Source organism: Bacillus rossius, chromosome 3 (genome assembly GCF_032445375.1).
Source record: "Bacillus rossius redtenbacheri isolate Brsri chromosome 3, Brsri_v3, whole genome shotgun sequence".
Taxonomy (NCBI): domain Eukaryota; kingdom Metazoa; phylum Arthropoda; class Insecta; order Phasmatodea; family Bacillidae; genus Bacillus; species Bacillus rossius.
In genome coordinates this window covers 18541861-18564997 of record NC_086332.1, presented here as the reverse complement: position 1 = coordinate 18564997, position 23137 = coordinate 18541861, and the positions used below count along the sequence as shown (strand labels likewise).

Genomic DNA, 23137 nt, shown 5'->3' with positions numbered 1-23137 from the left:
GTCCTCCCCTCAACCCTTCCTCCAACCCCTTCCACCGGCCGGCCTGTCGCGAAGACAACTACGAAGACCTTGATGGATTGTGTACTATCGACGTCGGGGACCCTGATGGTAGTGACTACGACGGCGACGCAGATTCCGTTGACATCGTCGACTACAACCGCGAAGGCTTTGATGGAGTTGTACCATTGACAGCAGAGATCTCAACAGCGATCATGCAGATCCCGATGGAATGTATATACGACACCAACTACACTAGTGGTGACTTCAACAAGCGTGGTTTTACCAGCAGAAGAGACCTTAATTACTGCATTGATGGCTGCAAAGTAAAACTCGAGGAATGATGTTTCGCCAGTGAAGGAGACTTAAAGGCTGCAGTACCACTGGCATCAATGATGTTCACTGAAGGTGCATCGGCGTCTTCCCAGCATCGATGTCGTTACTGGGACAAGATTTTCTCGAACAATAGTAATGACACAAGAAGAAAGAATGCGCTAATAATCTTTCTCGCAAAAAGTTTAGCTGTAAAAAGTGTTGCAAGCCATTTACAATAAATTATAAGTTTTAAAGACACTTGAACATATGTAAAGGTCCTTCTGTTCTGCAGAAAGTAAAGGTTTCGCTGAACAGCGAAGTATCGACGCGTTTAAGAGTACACCGGGAATTGGTACTACAGCAGTTATAGCAGCATCCAGTTCGAGCCTGAAATGTTCAACTTCATCGACTAGACAACCTTGCAGTTACTGTGATATGTCGTTTGCATTTGACCATGATACCCGAAGACATGAGATGAGTAAATGTATGAAGAATCCTTCTCATATGAAGAATCCTTCTCATATGAAGTTTTACTGCGATAAGTATTATGTTTGGTTTACGCGTATTGATAATTTGAGATGACGCGCAAACAACTGCAAAGGTTAAGTCCGTGTGCCTACTGTGGAACTACTTGCAGACATTTTGACACCTTGGTTTAGGTTTAAGTCTCGCATGCGTACAAGCACACAAGTCTATGGGCGGTAACCGATTGCGATGACGCCTGGGCATGAAGACTGTGCTCGGTGCTTTACAGGTAAATGATAATCGATTCCACTGAAATATGCATTTCGTGGAATTTTGCAAGACTAGGTACTATTATCTAAATACATTTTTACTTTTTTTTTTGACGAGATCAAGCAGATTATCAATCAGCTTACTGATGTAGTCGTAATGTACGGACCTTAAAAATATAACTTGTGGCTGAACTGTGTATATGGTAAACCGTATCCGTTTGAGGACGAAGTGAAGAATTGCGCTTTCAATGAATACTCTAATTTACAGTTCTGACGATGTAAATCAGTCTGTTAAACATGGCATCGAGAAACTCTGTCAGGAAGATGAAGACTAGGCCAGTAAAGGATCTGTCTCGTCTGTGTCTTCAGAAAACCGATTGGAGCTGAGAATTAGTCGGTTCAAGCTAATGCATAACTAAGTGTTTGTAAGATTGCTGACTTTTTCAAGTGTTCCTGTAATAAATTTTCTGTTTGTAATTTTGTTGTTTTATTTCTTGAACCTGCTATTTTTGGTATTTTAATTAAATTAGCTTTTTTGCACTGAACACAAATCGAAACAAGTAGGTACTCTAATTAATCAAGCTATACATTATTTTAGTAAGCGAATTTTTGATGATTTTTAGAATCCTTTTCCGAATTTCTAGGGTAATTATTATGACTTTCCAAGATGGCGGTTCAGACGGCTGAAAAGATGGCAGGTACCACGTTATTATATACTAGTGCATTCTATCGGTTATATATTATGGAGGCAGCGCACTCTAGCAAACAAAAATGGGATCACGACCTCCACCAAACGACAACAATATGGTGGTCCTAAGATAGCTACTATGACGCCATACTGGCTGATGTTATGTATTACTTTGCATTAATGGTGGTAGGAGGTCAGTCTGCCTGTGGCTTCCGAGGAGAAAGGATCCATCGCCATTTTTAATCTAATAACCTCATCGAGATTCAACCGAGGACCCCATGGCGTTAGTGCTTTTTAAATTAAAATTTTATCGAATGATATTTTTCATGATTTTTAAAATTATTCCCGATTTTCTACCCTAAAAAAATATAAAGTTGGCAGCTGTAATGAAAAGAGCAACGTTCTAGAATCCAATATGTCGGGTGTGACGTAAGAAAGATTTTAAAATTTTACTTTAATTGTAATTAAGTTTTTTCAATTAAAAAAAAAATAAATGTTTACTTTCACCAGTAATCGAAACGAGAACCGAATGGATTAAGTAACTAAATATTATTTGAAGTAAGCAATTAATTGTGTATTTTTAGGAATTTTTTTCGAAATATTTTGGTGAAACATTAAAGAATATCAAGTTTATGGTTTAGGTTAAGGTCAAGGTCAAGGCTCCTCTCTAGAGGTTTATTGAAGGCTTGTCAATAGGGATTATAAGCATCTATGGGGATATTTTGTTCCTTTAAAGGCAACAATTTTAAAGCATTTCGAACTTGGAATTTTTTTTTGAAGTTTTGTTAAATAAAACGAGAAATTTTCTCTTTTAACAGGAATTTTTTCTTTCGATATGGGGAATTTTTTTTAGGAGTTATGAATAATTTTGAGTCTTTTTGAGGAAAATTGACACCTGTATGGCTTCCGTGAACGTCATAATCCAATATGGAGACTGTCACAAAAAGTATAATTGTGATATCATTCAAGATGGCGGTCGGCTCCGACTCCGCACCAAGGACCCAGTCCCCGGAGGAACATTTATATTCTACTAAAATCTTTTTAATAACCTGATATCTATTGCACTCGCCTTTTGCTCATCAACAAAATTTCCTTAGATACAAATTAGTTTCAAGTGAGGATACGTGACGAATGAGCAGTAACAAAATAATATAATCGTTATTATTTTTCCTGAATGAATATATTATTATTTAAGTACTCAAAGAAAAAAAATTAAAAAAAAACCATTAAAACATTTCTGTAACTATTAATTTATTTTATTTTTCTATGGAGCATGCTATTAACCTCGTGAATCATTGAGGGTCATCAGTAGTATATAAGGGGGTGCGGGCACAGACTTCAGGCTGTGGAGATGTGTGTACAGGTTTTTTTTTTTGGGTGGAGCTGTGAGCCGGTCCGCCATGTTGGATTTGTGAAGTGATGGCGGCCATATTGGATAACCTTTGACATTGACCATGACCTTCAAAATTAGTCAAAATTAACTAAAATTTAGCCAAAAATCGCCAAAATTAGCCAAAATTTCCTCAAAATTCGCTAAAACCTTCTTTTTTTTTTTTGAAAAAATTTCCGTCAAAAAATCCCAAAAAATTCCACAGTTCAAAAATTAGGATTTCGAAAAACCTCAAAAGTCATTTTGCCTTAGAAAGAACACAATGTCCTAAAAGAGGCTTAAGCATTTATGTCTAAAGCCTGTGATAAGCCTCTGACGTCATCTAGGATTATGACCGCCAATTTTAATAATGACGTCACCGTTGCAATTTCCGTTACGACCGCCATCTTGAAAATCTTTATTTATTATCCGATTTTAATGAAATAGAAATTAAGTAATAAATATTACGTTTGTACAATAAATTGTGGTGTTTTATTTCTCGAACCTGTCACTATTATGCTAAATTGATGTTATATTAAATTAATTTTATAACGTCCAGGATCGTACCAAGGACCTTAGTCGATCTAATTAACCAGTACAATGATTGCAAATTCGTTTAATGAATTTCGAACTTTTACCTGAATTTTTAGGTTGATTATCACGAATTTCCAAGATGGCGCCCAAATTTCCGGATGTGTGGGCACCTCAGTAATAATAAATTATGCCATTACGACCGCCAGCTAAAATAAATTTAATTAAAAATACCAGAAAAGTGTCAGGTTCGAGAAATAAAACACCGCAAGTTCTTTTACATACATTAAAATTATTACATAATTTCTATTATACGACAGGAACAATTGCGAAAGCTAACAATCTTATAAACATTTAGGTCTACATAGGCGTGAATTGACTAATTCTTAGCTCCAATCGAAATTTACTAGACAGAGAATAGCCAGAACCTTTACTGACATAGTCCTCCTCTTCTTGACAGAGTTTCTGGATACCATGTTTAACAGGCACAGGCTTCAGGCTGTGGAGGTGTGTGCAGGTTTTTTTTTTGTTAGGAGCCATGAGCCGGTCCACCCGCAGCCCCTTTTATATACTGCTGTCATCATTATAATCTGGCGAAAATCTCGGTTTCAATTATACCTTTTATTCTGTAGTTAGGTGAATTTTCTGTGTCAAGAAGTCAATTTACTTATTTAGAGAGAATATTTAACGTAGCAAAGTTTTTTTTGTTAGTGATCTTATTGAAAGACATACAAAAATAGATTCTGATCGTGCAGGGAATAGAATATTAATTATCCTGATTAGCATAAGTTGCTTATAACTGGGGGCCTCAACCCAATCAGCAATTCAGCGACGATAGTGCTAACACCATTCCCACCTATTTCCGTAGCTTCTATTGTTCTGCTACACACATTGAATTGAATTGAATTGAAAAAAAAAATTGAGTACAAATACTGTTGAAGAAACAATGAACCAATTTGAGAATCAAGCAAACAGGAAGGTTAGGTAATGAATTAAACATAATATTTCACATTGAGTCATTTCCGAGCATACACCTAGGAAATCACAACTGTCTGGGGAACTTGTTTGTTTGCAAATATGACGGGGAAAGAAAAACCGATGCGACGGTAGGAACGGCTAACTTCAGCGAACTCCACTGGATGCAATGCCTCGCCGCCTAACACGTGTCCAGGACTTCTACCGGGACTGCGGGGTGCTGGTGACGGGCGGGACAGGATTCCTGGGCAAGCTCGTCATAGAGAAGATCCTGCGATGCTGACCTGCCGCCAGGACCGTGTACGTGCTGATACGACTGAAGAAATAGTCCAATCAAATTAGGCATAAATTAAGGCAAACCCGGACATTAAAAATAACAAACCGGGACTACTGGGAAAATGTCGAGGACACCTTCCTCTGCGTCTGTACAAAAATCCCAAAAAAAAAAAAATCCAGTTGCGGGTTTTCCGCCATTTTGAAAAATACTGTCACCATTTTGAATTTTCACATATATTTACTAAAAAAATCGTAGCCACTAAACGGTTTCACTTTTCGGGATGTTTTTTTCTACATACTTCCTATAAATTTATCTTTCCATAAATGTTACTATACACATAATTTCTTTAACTGATGTTTTCGTTTCGTTGTTTAAAGTATTGTCGTTAATCGTTGTTTTTACTTTAGGCTGAAAAACTTAAGAATTTACATCAAAACGGTAGATCGCATTTAAAAACGTTTCAAACAAAAGTTGTAGAGCATAGAAAAACCCATCGAAAACAATTTTAATATATAACATACGCAAATAATTAGCCTTTTAGAAAGTGTTTCTTTGCGCGGTGGCGTTAGCTTACAAGGAAATTAAATACACAGCATATTGCAGCAGAATTTTTACCCTAAATTTGAAACCTCAAAGTGTATTTCTTCATGCAATGTTATCCTATGTCTCGTCAATAAAGTAGTATAAAATTATTTTTGTCGAACTCTGCCCTCTCTTTTTTTAATAACCAATAATATTCTCGGAAATACATTTTTATGTTGTGAGATATAAAACTCGTGAACTGATTTATTTTTAATTTATTTCAAAATCTATAATTTTTATTTATTTCCACTGTACCACAGAAAATACAGTTTTAACGTCAATATAATTTGTCCAGTTCCATCTGTAAACCATATATTTTACTGGTCAGCATGTTTTCTGTTATTTACATAAATACACTGCAAGTCTTATTAATAAATAGTAAATACTATTAAGCATTAAAACAAAATGTTAATGAATGCTGTCGACATGTTAATTTGTGTAAATGCAAATGGTCACCAAACAATTTTATGAAAGTCAATTTGTACAACATATTGAAATTGTCACAATTGTTTAAAAGTCATTGCATCCTTCAAGACTGACATATTTTGTGGTTTATATAAATGTTTTTTTGCAGGTGTTTTCTCGGAATTAAATTTCATATAAATATTAAGGAATTAACAAACAATTATATACTGAATGGTAAACATGATTCCTTATTATCAGAATCGAAGAACTTGAAATTAAACTTATCAAAACAAAGAAAATTAAGACACTCAATTTTGACCTATCAAATTTGAATCAACAGAAAGGAAATTATTAATTTAATGCACTTTGCACATCAATGTCAGAAACTTCTTCTTCACCAAATTCACAGTTGGTGCTTATAAAAGGACTATTGCTACAGCCATATCCAGAACATTGACCACACATACCAGAACATTCAAGTCCACTTCGTTTGCACTCACAGTTTTTTCCACATGAAATTTTGCAGTTGCACATTACAAGTTTCATGAGGTTGTCTAGAGCAGGTTTTTGTAGTGTTGGAACTGGAACTGTGGGCGAAAGATCCACATGTTTCCACTGCTGCACTTGTAAATAAACGCGTAGGGAATGCTGGCGTGCTGCTTCCGTTGTGGGAGGGAGTTTTGCTAAGTTAAAGCTACCACTGACTTGCTGCTTGCCCACAGTCTTAAGGTAAAGGTGATGTCTTGCTGTGTCAAGATCAGATTGTCCCTTAGCGCCATACATTGCTAGAAAAAATTTCTCTCCGGCATCTGCAACTGAATCTTTGGATGATGATGAACTATTAAAGATTTCAATTTGACTTTGAAGCAAATCATTATCAAAAAGCAGTTTGTATGCATTATTTTTCCCTTTGTTGAAAGGAGCAGAAGTGGTATCGCACCCTGTAAATGCATGAAGGAACAACATGTATTTCTTCATGTTCCCTAAACTGGCTTGCAGCTTCTGACTGCTATATATGCGATCTGGTTTTGTTTTCGTACCAGGTATCAACATATGTGTGTCAGCTGTTGCATGCGTGATCAACAAGACTAGCAGATCAGTATCTTCTCCAACAAGCACAGATGGACCTGACAATGCTAACTCTGTGGCTTTGGTAACAATAGCCGTATCTGCATTTCCATCTGCTTCATAAACATTACACCCAGCTTTTTGGAGATGGTTTTTCATAAGTTTGATGAATCCATATTTGTTAGTCTTGTTTGACAGAAAGTCTTGTTGTGAACACTGCACATGAATATTGTCTTCGACACTTACTTTTACTGAATTTCTATTTTTTTGTCTGCGTAAATGCTCAACATCTTTTGTGCTGGGCCCTGCTTGATATCCGTCGAATACGATGTAACAGTGAACATAATGGTCCTCAACATATTTAACATACTGCTGACATATCTGCTTGAATGTTGCTGGACGAAGCCAAACAACTTTGTGCAGTTAATGGCCACCATCAATTGTATATACTGAATTATCTGGAAGAGACAACTGATTTGACGACAATTCATCAAGGACATGTACAAGAGACGACTTCGTGCCCTTAAGAATAGATACATCATCAAACAACGATGGTGGATGAGCAGCCAGTTCGTATGCTAAGAAGGATGCCAGCTCTTCATCACTTCTTACAAGGCACAGCATTCTGTGGAAAAGTTGGTTTGGGTTGATCACAATTTCTTCATTGTGTACTCTTACAGCTTTACTTGCATTGTCTAAACACTTCACCTTGTCTGTGCGTCGGTAGTGAACTTCAGAAAAACATTTGCCTACAGTGTTCTTAAGATTTGATTGGCCAACTTCTCAAGCTTTGTCACAGTTTAAATATTTGTCTCCAATCACCCCACTGGAAAGATAAGTTAGGTCATCTGAGAGTCTTTGAAAGGGATTGTGTTCATGAAGCCAATTTATGAAAGACTGAATGTCAGATCTATCTCTATCTTGTCTTGATAACCTGAGATCAGTGTGCTGTTCTGAGGATTCGATCCAAACTCCACCAATTTCTTCTACAGCATCCACAACTCTCGATGTATTAGGTGCTGCATGGATCCATTTTGCAAGAGTGGATGATGAAATTCCGCGGCCATGCGTGAGACCTCCAGTACTCTTCATTGATCGCATTAGTACCTGTTCAATGGTCATATCAGACCATAAACCCGACCAGAATTTGCTTAATCGGCGAATAGTGAAAAATCATTGTTTGGTGAACTTCTGAAATTCATCTGGATTCATTTTATCTTCAAGCTGAATCATTTCTTGAAGGTATACATGAGCAGATTTGGCATAGTTGAAGTGGCCAGCAGAATGAAAGTATGGTAGCATCTGTTGAATAGCATAAAGATGCAGCTGCCAGTCACCACAACGCTCAGCTCGGATAAACAAACACATAATGTTGACCATATCCATGTACTGAGTCCATAATTTGGCAGTGCGCCCACCATTTGTTTCGACATTCTTCATTTCCTCCAATAGAAGTTCAGTTAGCTTCTGTAGAGACTGGCCTTCAAAAATATTTTGGAGATTTGAAGGTTTGTTGAACATTAAAGTGTAACACTGTCGCAAACATTCAAGAAAGGCCGTATCTCCGACAGTCTTCTTAAGGATGAGAGTAGTTAAAGCTTGTAGGGTCAATAAATGAGCACGAAACGCTCTTGAGTATGCTCGTCCACTTAGCATGTGCACTTCACTATTCTTGGCATGTACTATCTGCCATAGATTTTCTAATCCACTTCCACTCATTATATGACCCATAGATCCCATGTACGAGAGCAGAAGGTGAAATCCACCGAGACGTACGACAACACAATTCAGTGGACTTTCTGGAGATTATGCTAAAACCATTTCAATAGCTTTAGCAAAAAGTGACTGGTCATATGTCACTATCACATTCGATTGACCACGTTTGATTCCTTCTTCTGCTGCTTGTAGTAGTGATGAATATATTGTAGAAAGATTCCCTGGATCCATATAAAAAAATGGCAATGGTATAACAGCTGATATTTCAAATTCTTCATTTTGACAAACTCGCTCCATAAAGCCCGACCAGTTACAACGAGGCAAAATATCTAGCCATGTTCCTGACATCCATAAATAATCAAGTTGCTGGGCAATCTCAGCACTTTTTGGTTTAAATTGAAGTTCCATAACATCTTGCACTATTATATTACTATAACCAGATCTGCTAGGCTGTTTGTAGAATGATATTTTACTTAATCCTAAAGAACTTGTGCTAGCTGCTGAAATAACACCTTTTCTAGATACCTTTTTTTTTCTGTTTTAACAGCTGTTGCAGGCGTTACACACTTAATGCCACCCATTGCGTGGAAAGTTCGATGACCATCAAGAGTCTGCACATTGTGATCGGCATTATCATACACAAACTGTATATATGCATGGTCATCTACAGTGGCTTGTCCATTAGTAGCGACGGAGGACTCATACCTAACCACTTCACTGTAAGATGAGCAAATACCGAGGTTTGACAACAGATCAACAAGATTTTTAGATCCAAATTTCCTGTGCAGGTAAACACCCAGACCTACTTGCAGAGGTGAAGTAAATGACCTAGGTCGAAGTGCAGCAATAATCTGATGCTGAAGACACAATTTTTTCCTTTCCATTTTGACTGAATCCTTTTGTTATTTTTTTTTGGAGCCAAAACTGTACTTGCAAATAGCTTCAGTAATCCGCCTACCAGCTCTGTATTACCTGTCTTCATTTCTTCTACAGTCGGAAAAAAGTCATGTTCGTAAGGACGGGAAAGAATTTCTTGTCTTATCAAGTGGGCTGCAGCTACAACTATCCTTTTTTCTTCTTCTTTTTCGTCAGTTCTTCTTTCGGTGTACAATTTATCTGTAATTGTTTTACTTATAACATCCGAAAAACAAACAACACTTTGTTTGCCTGGCAAGTGTGTTATATTTATATTTTCACCATAATGTTCGGAAAGTTTCCGTTTCAAATGATTCTCGCTGTATGGTTGCGTATCCGAACTTATTTCAGCCAAATTTTCTACAAGCTCGCTGATTGTGAATTGACAATCCTCATTTTCTTCGATAAATTGACATAAACCTCGGAATGCTTCCTCACGTAGTTTATCAGGTTGTCTCCCACTCTTCTGTACTGTTCCGGGCTTTGAAGATCCACACACATTGAAGCGCTGATAGCAATGCCGATGATACCGACCTTCTTCAGCAACAAGATCTATAAGCCCTGCTAGTCTAATGAGCACATCTTTAGCCCAGTCACAATCTCCTCTATTCTCTACCATATGCCGAATAGAGTCTACAATGTGCAGTGTAGATACTACACTCCACTCTTCTTTTCCAGGATTACGTAGGTTTGAGGTATCAACTGACTTTTAAAGTTGAATGATGGTATATTTGTGCGAGTTATCTTAGGTGTAGTGGACGTTTGTGCAGCAGTTCTTTTCCTAGTGTAGTTTTTTCTACACTCTACATGTACAATTAATCCCTCAGAGCCTACAAGTTCACGATCTAGACCATCTTTCCTTAACTTGCTTATTTCTATAATAGTGTTCAGGCCTTTTTTTGTAAGCTGAACAGTTTCGCCATCTGGGCGAAGACAGGGGCGCAGAAAGCAACACTCCATTTGTTTTGCTCATTTGTTCACTGAAACCAAAAGAGCAGAAGAGATTTTAAAATAAACATTATATATTATAAAAAACATTTTATAGATTGAAACAAATAATTATTTGAGAATAATTTTTTTTGTCCAGGTATAAGGCAAAAGAAATAGTTCGGGTTAAAAAATTACATGCAAAGTGCCACAAACAAGTTTCATAATTATAGTTAATGGGGATTACGATAACATTTTATAAAGAAAAACGCTTTAATGTTTAAAATTTAGGATAAAATTTCTGCTGCAATATGTTGTGTATTTACTTCCCTTGTAAGCTAACGCCACCGCGCAGATAAACACTTTCTACAAGGCTAATTATTTCCGTATGTTATATGTTAAAAGTGTTTTCGATAGGTTTTTTATGCTCTACAACTTTTGTTTGAAACGTTTTTGAATGCGATCTACCGTTTTGGTGTAAATTCTTAAGTTTTTCAGCCTAAAGTAAAAACAACGATTAACGGCAATACTTTAAACAACGAAACGCAAACATCAGGTAAAGAAATTATGTGTATAGTAACATTGATGGAAAGATAAATTTATAGGAAGTATGTAGGAAAAAAAAACATCCCGAAAAGTGAAACCGTTTAGTGGCTACGATTTTTTTAGTAAATATATGTGAAAATTCAAAATGGTGACAGTATTTTTCAAAATGGCGGAAAACCCGCTACCGGATTTTTTGGGATTTTTGTATGGACGCAAAGGAAGGTGTCCTCGACATTTTCCCAGTGGTCCTGGTTTGTTATTTTAAATGTCTACCCTTACGCCTAATTTGACTGGACTAAAAGGCGTGTCGGCGGAGGACAGGAGGGAGGCGCTTATGGACAACGAGGTGAGGATCCCTACGTACAGCAAGTGCGTCAATTCAACACTTGGTTGTCGATTTACTGCACAGTTCCATGCCTGCAAGGTGACGTTGCAATAAACAACAACGTACATAATTTACTACTTGCTTTCTTAAGTCAGCGTTGAGTCGTTGCTCAAAAGGTTTTATAGCCGAAGCCAGCTATTATCATGGAATCTCTGCATGAAAATACTCTTTGGTCAAAATACGGGTGATATAAACACCTGGTTTTAAATGCCTCTGTATTGAGGTCACACCCATGTAAATCAATGGATTATCAAACATTTATACGTGCCTTGTTGCAGCCATCTACAAAGGCCGGTTGTCAACTGCCAATCGACTATATGATTGTGTGAACCACCTTTGCAAATGGCTGCAACGCGACACCCGAAACTTTGGGAAAACCACTGATTATAAAACGTGCTCTCGATCTAGAAGGTCTAGTTTTACATTGTTATTGGACTATATCATTTTATTATGACTTTCAAATGAGGTATTGGTGACAATCAATTTTAAACCACATAAAAACATGGGACAATAATGGCAGTAGACAAATAAAAACACACTATGTAGTTATGTTGTTTGGAAAACTGCAAATATTTTTAATAACTTTATCCCTCACTGTTAGACAAATATCCCACATAAATAAATTCAACTTTACTAAAAAAAATCAGGCAGTTTGAATTTCAGAATAAAAACTGTGGCAGTGATAGATTAGCTTAACAGATCATCCTTAAATTCGTAATTTCCGGAGGTATGTAGGGCACACAGATAAACCAAAAGTTCGTTTGTCCTGATAGATTTTAAGTCACCAAATATTTTCACGACTTGAAGGTTTTATTTTAACTGGTTAGTCTATCTATAATGCGCCGGCTAGCTAGTTCAGGGTGAGCAGATAACTTTTAAAACAAGACACCTGGGGTTAGACGAGATAATGAAGTTTGTAATATATTAAAAAAAATTAATGTTTATAAAAATTATGTCACGAATTTCTATTAAGTTCTTTAGGGTTCATTTGTCTATAGGGTCATAAAAATCAGATGTGTGTTTTGGATAGCGGCGACAATTAGGGAAATTAACAAGCGCCACAATGGCGTGACTTACGGTATCGGCGACAATCGCAATTTCTATCCACAATTAAATAAAATTTCACATATTTCCCTAAAACATTTTCTACACACGTAGCTTTGCACATCTACTTGTGTCATAAATACACATAATCCTATTTACTTTCAATTGTTATATTTATTTAACAAACTATATTGGCTTTAACTTCGAGCGTCCTTCGGTCTTCAAAAAGTCCCCAACATTCTTTCGATCGTTGCCAGCCCGTTCAAAAACGTCCATATGGCGCATTCCTATTGGCCCGTATGAAACGGCTCCGTTAGAAGCGAACAAGACTTGAAAAAAATACCAAACCCCAATTTTGAACCTGATTTTAAACAAGGGAATTTTATTAAAATACTGCCCATCCTGTTTTAATTCACTAAACAGTTAATACTATAAAGTTTCCTCTTGTGAACTTTATTTCGCACCATCCACCACTGGTGGCAGCACCGTGATTACACAATTCCGTTCCTTGACTTCTGTCGCATTCACGAAATTACTCCCACCAAAAGCCGTATACCGAGAGCTAAGATGGTACACATAAAAATATCAATGCGTGATAATTTAAGCAACTTTTTGGTCTTTTCTCTACGTGCATTGTGGTTTAACCTGTGTGTGGCCAACTGTAACTTAATATGGTGTGTTCACCAATTGTAAATAATTATTGTTGCGTTCACCACTCTCTAATTACTGGTGTGTTCTTGCGGGGTTTTGGGCGCCTACCCTCTTCGCAATGGATATCAGGAACGTTGCTACTGGATTGACTACCAGACTGATAATCCAGCTAGCACGTCACTGCACTGTGTTACTGTCCAGAGAGTAATTATTAAAAGGAAAATTTGGTAGTGTTGTGTGAATAGTATAAATTTGCATTACCTCTGACCAGGTCTATTTTATGAGTAACCGACGTTTGCTATAAATGAAATAATAATAGCTGGAAAACATATGACTTTAATGGGTTCTTGAATATGGGCGTGAAGTTACTGTTAACATGTAATTAAGCGAGGACAACCAAGATAATATATTTTGTATGTTAACTTCTGTTCAAACCTAGGTGTCGGTAATTAAATGCAAATGACGTCACTGGAACACATTGAATACCATGCCGGGTCTAGCTATACGCTGTCGGAGGCTTGAGGCTCTCTTCCCAGGACCTCCAGGTGGTCTGCTGCTACGCTGGAACACTGGACGCTGTAAGCTGTAATTGGCAAACTACAGAATATCTGAGGTGGTCGGGCGTCGGGCTGAAGAATCGACTTCCCTCTCGTCCTAAAAAGTCTGGTTTAATTTGGATCGGTCTCACCAATCGTCGTGGCCGATCGCAGCTGGCGCTGACATCAGTCGTCCGGAACCACTACGGGACGAAACGGGACCGACGCGGAAGTTGGCACTCGATGTCGCCGATACTCCCTATCTAAGACTTATTCAGTCTAGATACTATTCTCCCAACTTGTAGAATGGAGAATTCTAGATAGTACACGACCGCGGATGACGCGAATCTTCAATTCCTCGGGCGGCAACCAAGGCTTTGGTTAGCCCCAGCCCGAGAAACGTCTTCCCGCTGCAAGATGGCGATGGCGTCTCTCTTCCTTCCTCCTTCGAACTATTTACTTTCAGTCCTTAGCAACCAAGGAGCTATCGATATCAGCAAACCAAATAAACTGCATAGTGAAATAAAACTTGGATGTTAGCGTGTAAGAGTATCGAACTAAGACCAAATGAATAAAGTTTCCAAAGAATAATGCTTAGAAGACCCTGAAGTTAAAAGTGTGTTGTCTCTGGCAATCAGATGTGTAATATCTGTTATACTTTGGTTGTCCTCTTTACAATAAAATAATTAAATACATAATATTGGCTCATGAAATATACAATTAATGTTACAATAATAATAAAAATAATAATAATATAACTGTAAACAGTTGGACTGATTACAGCATATATAGACAAAACTTTGTTTCACTCTTAATCCAAGCATTTCAATTTCAAGATATCATTTCCATACGTTTAAATGATATTTACACAAGCTTCTTGGCCTTTAGAAGGCAGTTGGACTGTGGAACGCTGATTATAAATGAAGGCTATTTAGTGTTCATAATGATGCAAGTTAAGGAAGGCATGAAATGTTGTTTGGACAAGTGAAAAATTGATAGTGAGATGGAGAAACGTGGTATGGAGCAGGGAATATAAGTATACTGAAGGAATCACAGTACTTCAGTTGCAATAATAATTAACAAATACAGCACACACTTACCTATAGCTTGTGACGAAGCCTCAAGAGGTAAACAGCGATGATTATCTACTATGAACACAATTTTTTTTTAAAAGTAGATATTTTAATGGCTACAGAATTATACATTTTCCAAAGTAAACACATACCAAAGCTATCAGGGTAGCTTGCAAAACCTATGACTGATGAAAAAACAACAATGGATAGTTGACAGCTAACAGTGTAAAGAAGGTTCGCTCAGGATGTAAATAAAACACTATCGTTCAGGCCTTCAATAAATCAAGGATAAGGTGTCTGTTTCAGACGTATGAACATTCAAGTCTGGAAGTTTATTATCTTTGAAAGATTTGTGCAATGGGATTGCATGACTTGATGTAAGCTTTTGGACATACGCCATTGCTAAGCACATACGTATGTCTGTAGATGAAAACTACAAAAAACTCAAAAGACAAAAACACAAATTAAGCAAAAAATTACTGTTGTCAACAGGATATAAACACCACATAATATTCCATAACAGGAATATGGTCACCAAACAAAGAAATTCAAAGTAAAATGGACTATGAGAACGAAAAAGCCCCCACAAATGATGATAGCACAAAAATATTGAACTCAAAAAAATTCAGCACAACAGTTGAAACGAGACAAAAACACGACAAAACGAAAAGATGAAACAAACACAATATTTATCCAAAACAGAAGAGAACGAAAAAAAGAGGGTAGATTGCAAAACCTATGACTGACGAGAAAACATCAATGGATAATTGACAGCTAACAGTGTAAAGAAGGTTCGCTCAGACTGTAAATAAAACACTATCGTTCAGGCCTTCAATAAAACAAGGATAAGTAGTCTGTTTCAGACGTATGCAAATTCAAATCTGGAAGTTTATTCGGACACACTCACAAAAACTGTTTGTATCATAACATATTTATAGTCTTTAATTTACCATAGTATCTCAGGGTTCTAGTTTTTTAAATTATATATTTTGCTGGCTATTAGTAACCCATTGGTAGGCACAAAATCTAATCGAAGCACTGGGCCAAACTAGACAGATAATCGCAGTTTTGGGGAACAATAGCTTGTTTAAAGAATGTCAATTGGACACATATCGTAGTTAGGGAAAATAAGATGGCTGTGTTTCTATTGATTATGACCTCAATGGCGTAAGAAGGAATTGTTACCTGTGGTGCGCCGTGGTAGAAACAGCTGCCAGTATAGGGAACACCAGTAGGACGACCAGTATAGCAACTTACTTATGACTATTGTTGAGTCACACACATACACGCACATTCCTACAACACAGCCCAGCCTATCCTGTGTTGAATGCTTGGCTGTAAGATGCTGCACGTCTCTAGGCTTACAAAAAACATGTAGTTGCTGTTCAAAATTTCTAAGTTCACAAAGTCTTAATTGGCGCCTAAATACACCGCTGAGTGTCGCAGGTTCAGTCCGGTGAACTCCCCGAAGAAACGGGTTCTGGCGTTTTTTTTTTTACCATCGCCGGCTTATCGACGCCTTGCTGGGATTGGTTCAGATTTAATAAACAACAATCAAAAATAAAAGTTACGTAGTGGTGCATACACCACAACACACGTAGTAATTACTGACGTATTATAAAATGTTTTAAAAATGCACTTAATGATTAATAGGAAAATACTTCCCACGGCTTCCTGATTTCAGGTGTGTAACTCACTTATGGTTCTTTGAATATGGTTCCATGGAGTACTATGTCTGTAGGATGCTTTCAAAATTAAAACAATATAACAATGGAGCATAGTTAATAGCAGACACGCGTACGGGAGGCGACATTTCATAATGTTTATTTTTTTAAAGATTATGTTTATTATATTTTACTCAATGTAGGCCGACTTTCAGCACAGAGTTCTTAGTACAAAATATTTTCGTAGACTGTAGTTGAAATAATAGGTATTATAATTTGAGGAATTTTTACGTAGTTTTAATTTTCTTGATATGCCAATTATGTGGTGAAAGCCTTCCCTTGCATATCTTCCCAGAATCGTGTTCAGTGTGGTCTACTACACCACGTCTCCAAAGCGATCATAGCAAGAAGAGTCTAACCCCTCCCCCATTATGATTTCGACGATTTCGTTCGAAGACTCCAATACGGTTCAAAGACCACCTATTAGATGTTTCGCTCGGTTATGTACTTCCTCTTTTCCAAAGAGGATACAACTTTCAGCGCAGCATTACTACAGAGCGCACACAAATCCCTCACCGCGGGAATCGTGTTTCCATTGCTACCTTTCGATATGTACGAGTAAATTAAAGCTTTAAAACTGTAAACTTTAAATGCCAAACTCAATTACCTAAATTGTAAGAGACTAGCGTAAAAAAATACTATTTTGAAATTGCTGTGAGAAAATATATGCTTTATTAAATAGAAAAAAACATACAATAGATTAAAATGCCTTAAAATCTCAATTATTTTAATGTACGGTTATATCCATCGTTTAAAAATTTAGGTTTTAATTAGATATTATTTAATGAATCAAATATTATCATTATTTACTAAAAGTTTGTGTTAGATCACTGTTATAAACAATTACAACTTCCACGCAATAAAGTTTCACATACATGATATGACCCAAAACAAAGTTAACTATAAAATGTATGCATTAACATAAATATTCAACTAAACCACAAAATTCTAAATTTTATGCAGGTTTGATCTATGCGTGCGCGCCATAGCTAGTAAAAAATTTGTCCATAACAATCAGTAACAATATTATACAAAAATCGCTGGCTGTAGGTACTATTCTTCAATGAACAGCTGTTTAGTTTATAGGTTGGCAATTCCTAAGCTCTTTAAGTGGTTATTTCCCGCTTAGACCATACATATTATAGACTGCTGATTCTCTTATATTTGCCATACTACGGGCCGAGGCTAACATCTCGATCAGCTGACTGTTGGTATCTAAGCAGAGTTCTCCCATATAACGCAATGTTATCGCGGCATACATTTCATAATATTTTAAGTTTTATTGTTACCAAGAAAGAATACACGACTTATTTACTCATTGTAGTAATTAAATGTCGAATCCGTACACATAATTTCCATGAAATACATCAGATGTGCGCCGTTTATTGAATATTATCGGTCGTGAGACAAATGTTATTGTCGGAAGGTAGTGAAAGAAATGAGTTTGAGAAGCCAATTCAGCTGTTTAAAATCAATTTGCGTGGTTTATTGCATACTATAATTTTATTTTGTGTATAGATCAATGGTTATGAGCGAGAATTCATTCTTCATTCAACCATTTTGTTAAAAAAAATTTTTTTTGAACTCTTAAAGCTTGCAGGGTTGTTATGTTTTAATTTACACGTTTGTAGACCAAATAATATTGACAATGATAAGTTTATTTATTTATTTTATTTGTATTACATTGAGCCTTCTTTTGGTAGAAACCATAAGGCTATGGAACATGTCATTTACATATTTACAGTTTTACATATCCATACAGTTTTACATGTACACAGTTTTACATACACATATAGTTTTTCATACACATAAATTTGAAGTAAAAAAAATAGTAATACAATTTTTCAGATAATCTGAATTACAAATATAACATAATTTTTTTATACGTAGGTACCCATAAACATGACATGTCAAGCAATTCCTATATTTTTTCTTATAAAAAAATTAAGCAGGATTTAGGGTATTAGGATATTGTTGTTAGTCATTGTAGCTATACAAGGGAGTCTGGCTGTTCCAGAATGCTTCCCCTCTTTCAGCAGTATACTCCATAAATTATTTTAAATTGTAAAATGGATTGCATACAAGTGTATTTTTTTATGGAAGCTTTGTATTTGTCTATGTTGCTGATTTCCATTATTTTGCATTGTAAGGTATTAAATATTATTCTGCCAATGTGCTCTATTCCGATCTCAAATTGAGTAGTGGTGTGTTGTATGGGTCTCAATTTATTGCAGCCTCGAGTATTATGATGATGGATATCTTTATTTCTTTTAAATTTGGTTTGGTGCCTATAGCAGAAAATTAATGTTTTGTATATGAATTCATTTGTAAATGTTAGTATTCCTAATTTCTTAAAATTTTTTCTGCAACTAGATACATTTTTATCTTTAGTTATTATTCAAATGGCTTTGTTTGGAGTTTTTATATATTTCCATTTGAGGGCGTACCGGTGTTAAGGTTTGAATACTGGTGGAAAATAATGGGCGCCACCACGTGAGTGGGCACGTGGACCCGGCTGGAGACTCTAACTCAGGGCGTTACGTGGCCCGTGTGCGGCGAGATATTAGCCCTCCTGATGTTTACTCCAGCACCTGTTCCTGACCGAGCCCGCTCTCAGCGTCGGGCACGCTTCTAATTACCGCAGTGGGCTCTCAGGGCGTCCCACACGCCGCTGACCAGGTTAAAGACCCACGTGGCCCCCCCGAACACAAAGATACGTGACTCAATTAAGATTGTTTTTATTAATCACGTCACACGCCCTTACACAATCATCCGTTGATACTGCTATAAAACGCCCAAGGCACGAATCGAATTAGGTGAGGAGGCGAACCACGCACTTGGTCGCCTCAAGCCGTTACTTATCACACAGATGACCGAAAAAACTCCGGAGAGTAAATAATTATTAATGAAGCAGTCTCTCCGACCGAGAGAGGCCCCGACGATAATAATGAAAACGATTTGAATAAATTACTTAACAGAACTACTTATCGGTGAGACAACGGTGATGTCCTCGGGGTGTCTGCAGAGACGTCCGCTCTCGGCCGGCTGTAGAAGGAGACTGGGCTGAGACAAGGGCTTGCGGCAGGCAACATGGCGCCCTTCGCGCCGAACACAATTACCGTAACAACTTAGCTATTGCGTGCCCCGGGTTATTATTCAAAATAGCATAGACTCTTTACAAAAATTAGCACATCACATCCATACCCAGACCGTCTGTAATAATTACTTATATGATAGAAAACAGTTTAAATCAAGTTACGTGCTAGTTCCTCCGCCGCCTGCTAGGGAGCGTCCTTGTTCGTGCTTGCACGTATTTAATTACAAAACATGATTTAATTAAGCAAAAGACACTCACATACATAGCCGTCGTGACACTATTTTGGGGCGAAAATAAAAGGATTACAATAATTATTAATACCAATTAGGGGTGCGGCGCACTGCAGCTAAGCGCCATCTTGCCGGGCTATCAACACACGTACACACGCACGCACGAGCGGGAGGTTTGAAAAGAGATGGTGGTGTTTGGGCGGTGCCATATCGGGCTCAAAGGGGCCGCAGGCCCGGACGAAGTCACATTTAGTTTGTCATTTCCCCAGATTTCAATATTGAATGATATGATTGTATGGAAATATGCATGATACACAGTTTTAATTGTTTTTAAATCGACTAATTCTACAAGGTACCTCAAGACATAGCAGGCTGAATTTAATTTTTTCGCAATATTAGTTATGTGTTCCGTAAATTTTAATTGCTTATCAATATATACCCCTAAGAATTTTACTGAGTTAACCTGTACTATATTGTTTCCATTGAATTTTATGTGAAACTTGTTTTCATTTACTTTGGTCCTATTTCTGAATTTAATATAATTAGTTTTAGAGACATTCAATGCAAGTTTGTTGTATGAGAACCAATTTTTCATACGTTCAATGGCTTCGTTGGTCTCCTGTACTGATTTTGAATTTTACCCAGTGATTATAACTGATGTATCATCTGCAAGAAGGATAAGCTGACCTTAGTGACCTGTGGCACCCCATTTCTGACAATTGACCAATTTGAATATTTCTTACCAATTACATTTTTAATTTCTACCCTCTGTTTCCTTTCCTTCAGATATGATTCCATTAATTTGTGTGTTGTGCCTCTTATGCCATAGTGATATAGTTTATCTAGGAAAATTGCATGATTGACTAAGTTGAAAGCTTTGGATAAATCACAAAAAATTCCTAATGATAAGGTATTATTATCCAGTGCATTTAAGACTTTATTTATGAATTCATTAATGGCTGCTGATGTTTTTATTTTTTTGGAAACCATATTGACTTCTATTTAATATGTTGTTATGGGTAAAAAAATGAAATAAGTATTTTATATACAACCCATTCAAATATTTTTGCCATTGTAGGTAGGATACTAATAGGCCTATAGTTTTCTGGATTTGTTGGGTTACCTTTTTTATGCAGATGCAGGACCCTAGCTAATTTTAAACAATCAGGTAGGCTACCACTCCTTCTACCAGTGCTTCCTTAAAGATACCTGTAATTGGTTTCGCAATTAGGTGTTTGGACATGTTTATTATTTTGTTTTATAATAAGTTAGGAGGAGTTTTTGAGGGCATAACCTAAGAGCCAAGCCATTGAATGCTAGCTTCTGAGATAATTGTACATTGTATTGGATAAAAAAACATACATGTTTATTTGAACAATAATCGTAATAACATCATGGTGTACAAGGTTGTTAATCTAAGAAAAGTTGTGAAGTGACAAACTCCCAATAAGTGAACTTCAACCTGAAATAGTTCTTTACTGAATTATTAAAGTTTGACCTAATTCTTTTACATAAGTAACATGAAATTACAATCTTCTTTGGAATAACAAAATATACAATGACCTATGTACTATTTATTTAGGATTCATCATAACAAAACCTAATTTTGAGTGATAGTAATTACAAATTTTTTATAAATAGTTGAGTGCATTTTCAGCACAGGTATGTCTTCTACTGTGGCACAACAGAACCAGCAAATAAACTTTTATAGCAAATATATTTGTGGTCAGTATACCTCGCCAAACGCAAATGTTTGTTATATGGTACAATACTACTTTAGTGCAAAATAAATTATTTACTTAGATTATCCATATTTGTTCACCTAATATTGAATGTGACATGCATCCATTTTTGCACTTTACCTAATAAACTTCTATTTACAATTTGGTCTTGTCGTAATTACACAAAATTGTGTACCACCAAAAAAGTAATGTCAATCTTATGCTGTATGACATAATGTATATAAACATGTGGGGAGACATGTTAACACCTTTTATACACCTAAAGAAAAACTATGTAAGCAACTGAATGAAAAGCAGAAAAACCCACAACTCCATATACCAAGTTTACTGTTAAATATACAACTATTCAAAATAAAACAGTAAACATTCAGAACAAATTTTTGGCGTGACATTTTCAACTTTTTTCTCGTTGCACTAAGTTTCTGCTTCACAACTTGCATAAAAGCCTGTGCTTTTCTTGGTGATTTTACTATTTCATCACTGTTAGTAAAATCACCAATGTATGCTTTCCTTAACTAACGTGGTTTTTTCATTGGTGGTTCAGCACTGTCAGTGGATGAACTGCTGTAAACAAATAGTTTCAAAATTAAAATGGATATGTTACATCACCACACTTTTTATTATTAACAAAAAAATGGTAAACAGTACTTCTAAATCTTTTAATGCAACAAATCATATGATTGAAAATTATCAATTTTTACACAAAACCTTTTCAACAGTTAACAAAACAAGTAGACATGAAAAAGGTGTCCAGTGTAATGCAATAGTTTGTACAAATGATAAAAGGCCTAGTTTTTCATCACCATAACCTGAGTATTAGCATAGCTCATAAAATTATAAAACGATCTTCACATTGACAGGCTCGAAGTGTGCTAGAAGGTGTAGTCATATACAACAGATTTTAGTTAGATTTGGGAGAGAAAAAAATTACGCTGGAAATAGTCAAATAGGCCTATATAGTGAAATTTATTTAATACAAACCCCAAAGGACCTAAATGTTCACAGTTTGTAATAATGAGATTTGTATTAACACATATTATCAAAAAAATCTCAGAATTACCTAATTCTGATTATTTGATGTAGGCCTACCACATAGGAAAATGAAATAAATTGTGAATACCTACTAATAAAAAAAATATTAGGTACTGTAGGCCCTACTTTATATATTATCCTGATATAAGATATATTTATCTTAATGTGATTTTAAAAAAGTTTTAAAAAATATCTTCAACATATTGCTCAGCTGGTTATAAAATTCAAAACCTTAATTTCATAGAATGTGAAATTTATGTTTATCTTTTTTTGTGCACAATTAAGCAGAAAATGCATATAACAGGCCTAACCATTTATTATGTTAAAAAAATAGCAGTAATTTCAAAACTAACCAACACAATCAGCAATCACTATGAGTTATGCGCAGGCCTTTACATTATCTCGTATAGACCCTTTAAAATAGTTTTAGAATACACAAACCACATGAAAACAAATATTCTTATTGACTGCTGTTTGACTGGATACAATGATCACACGCCGGAAATAGATCCTTGTTATGTTACCTGTTTTACGTAGGAAGTAAAGTTAGTGGGATATTTACTGTCCTCAATTTAATA

The 23137-nt window shown here is 36.2% G+C and overlaps 1 long non-coding RNA gene across 1 annotated transcript in view; it reads right to left on the bottom strand.

The window, feature by feature from the left end:
- Positions 1-1141: 1141 nt before the first annotated feature.
- The window catches only part of LOC134530304 (uncharacterized), a 43631-nt gene continuing 21635 nt past the window's right edge, over positions 1142-23137 (bottom strand). The window contains exon 2 of the long non-coding RNA XR_010074800.1: positions 1142-22091. This is a non-coding gene — a long non-coding RNA (uncharacterized LOC134530304). The remainder of the gene's footprint in view (positions 22092-23137) is intronic.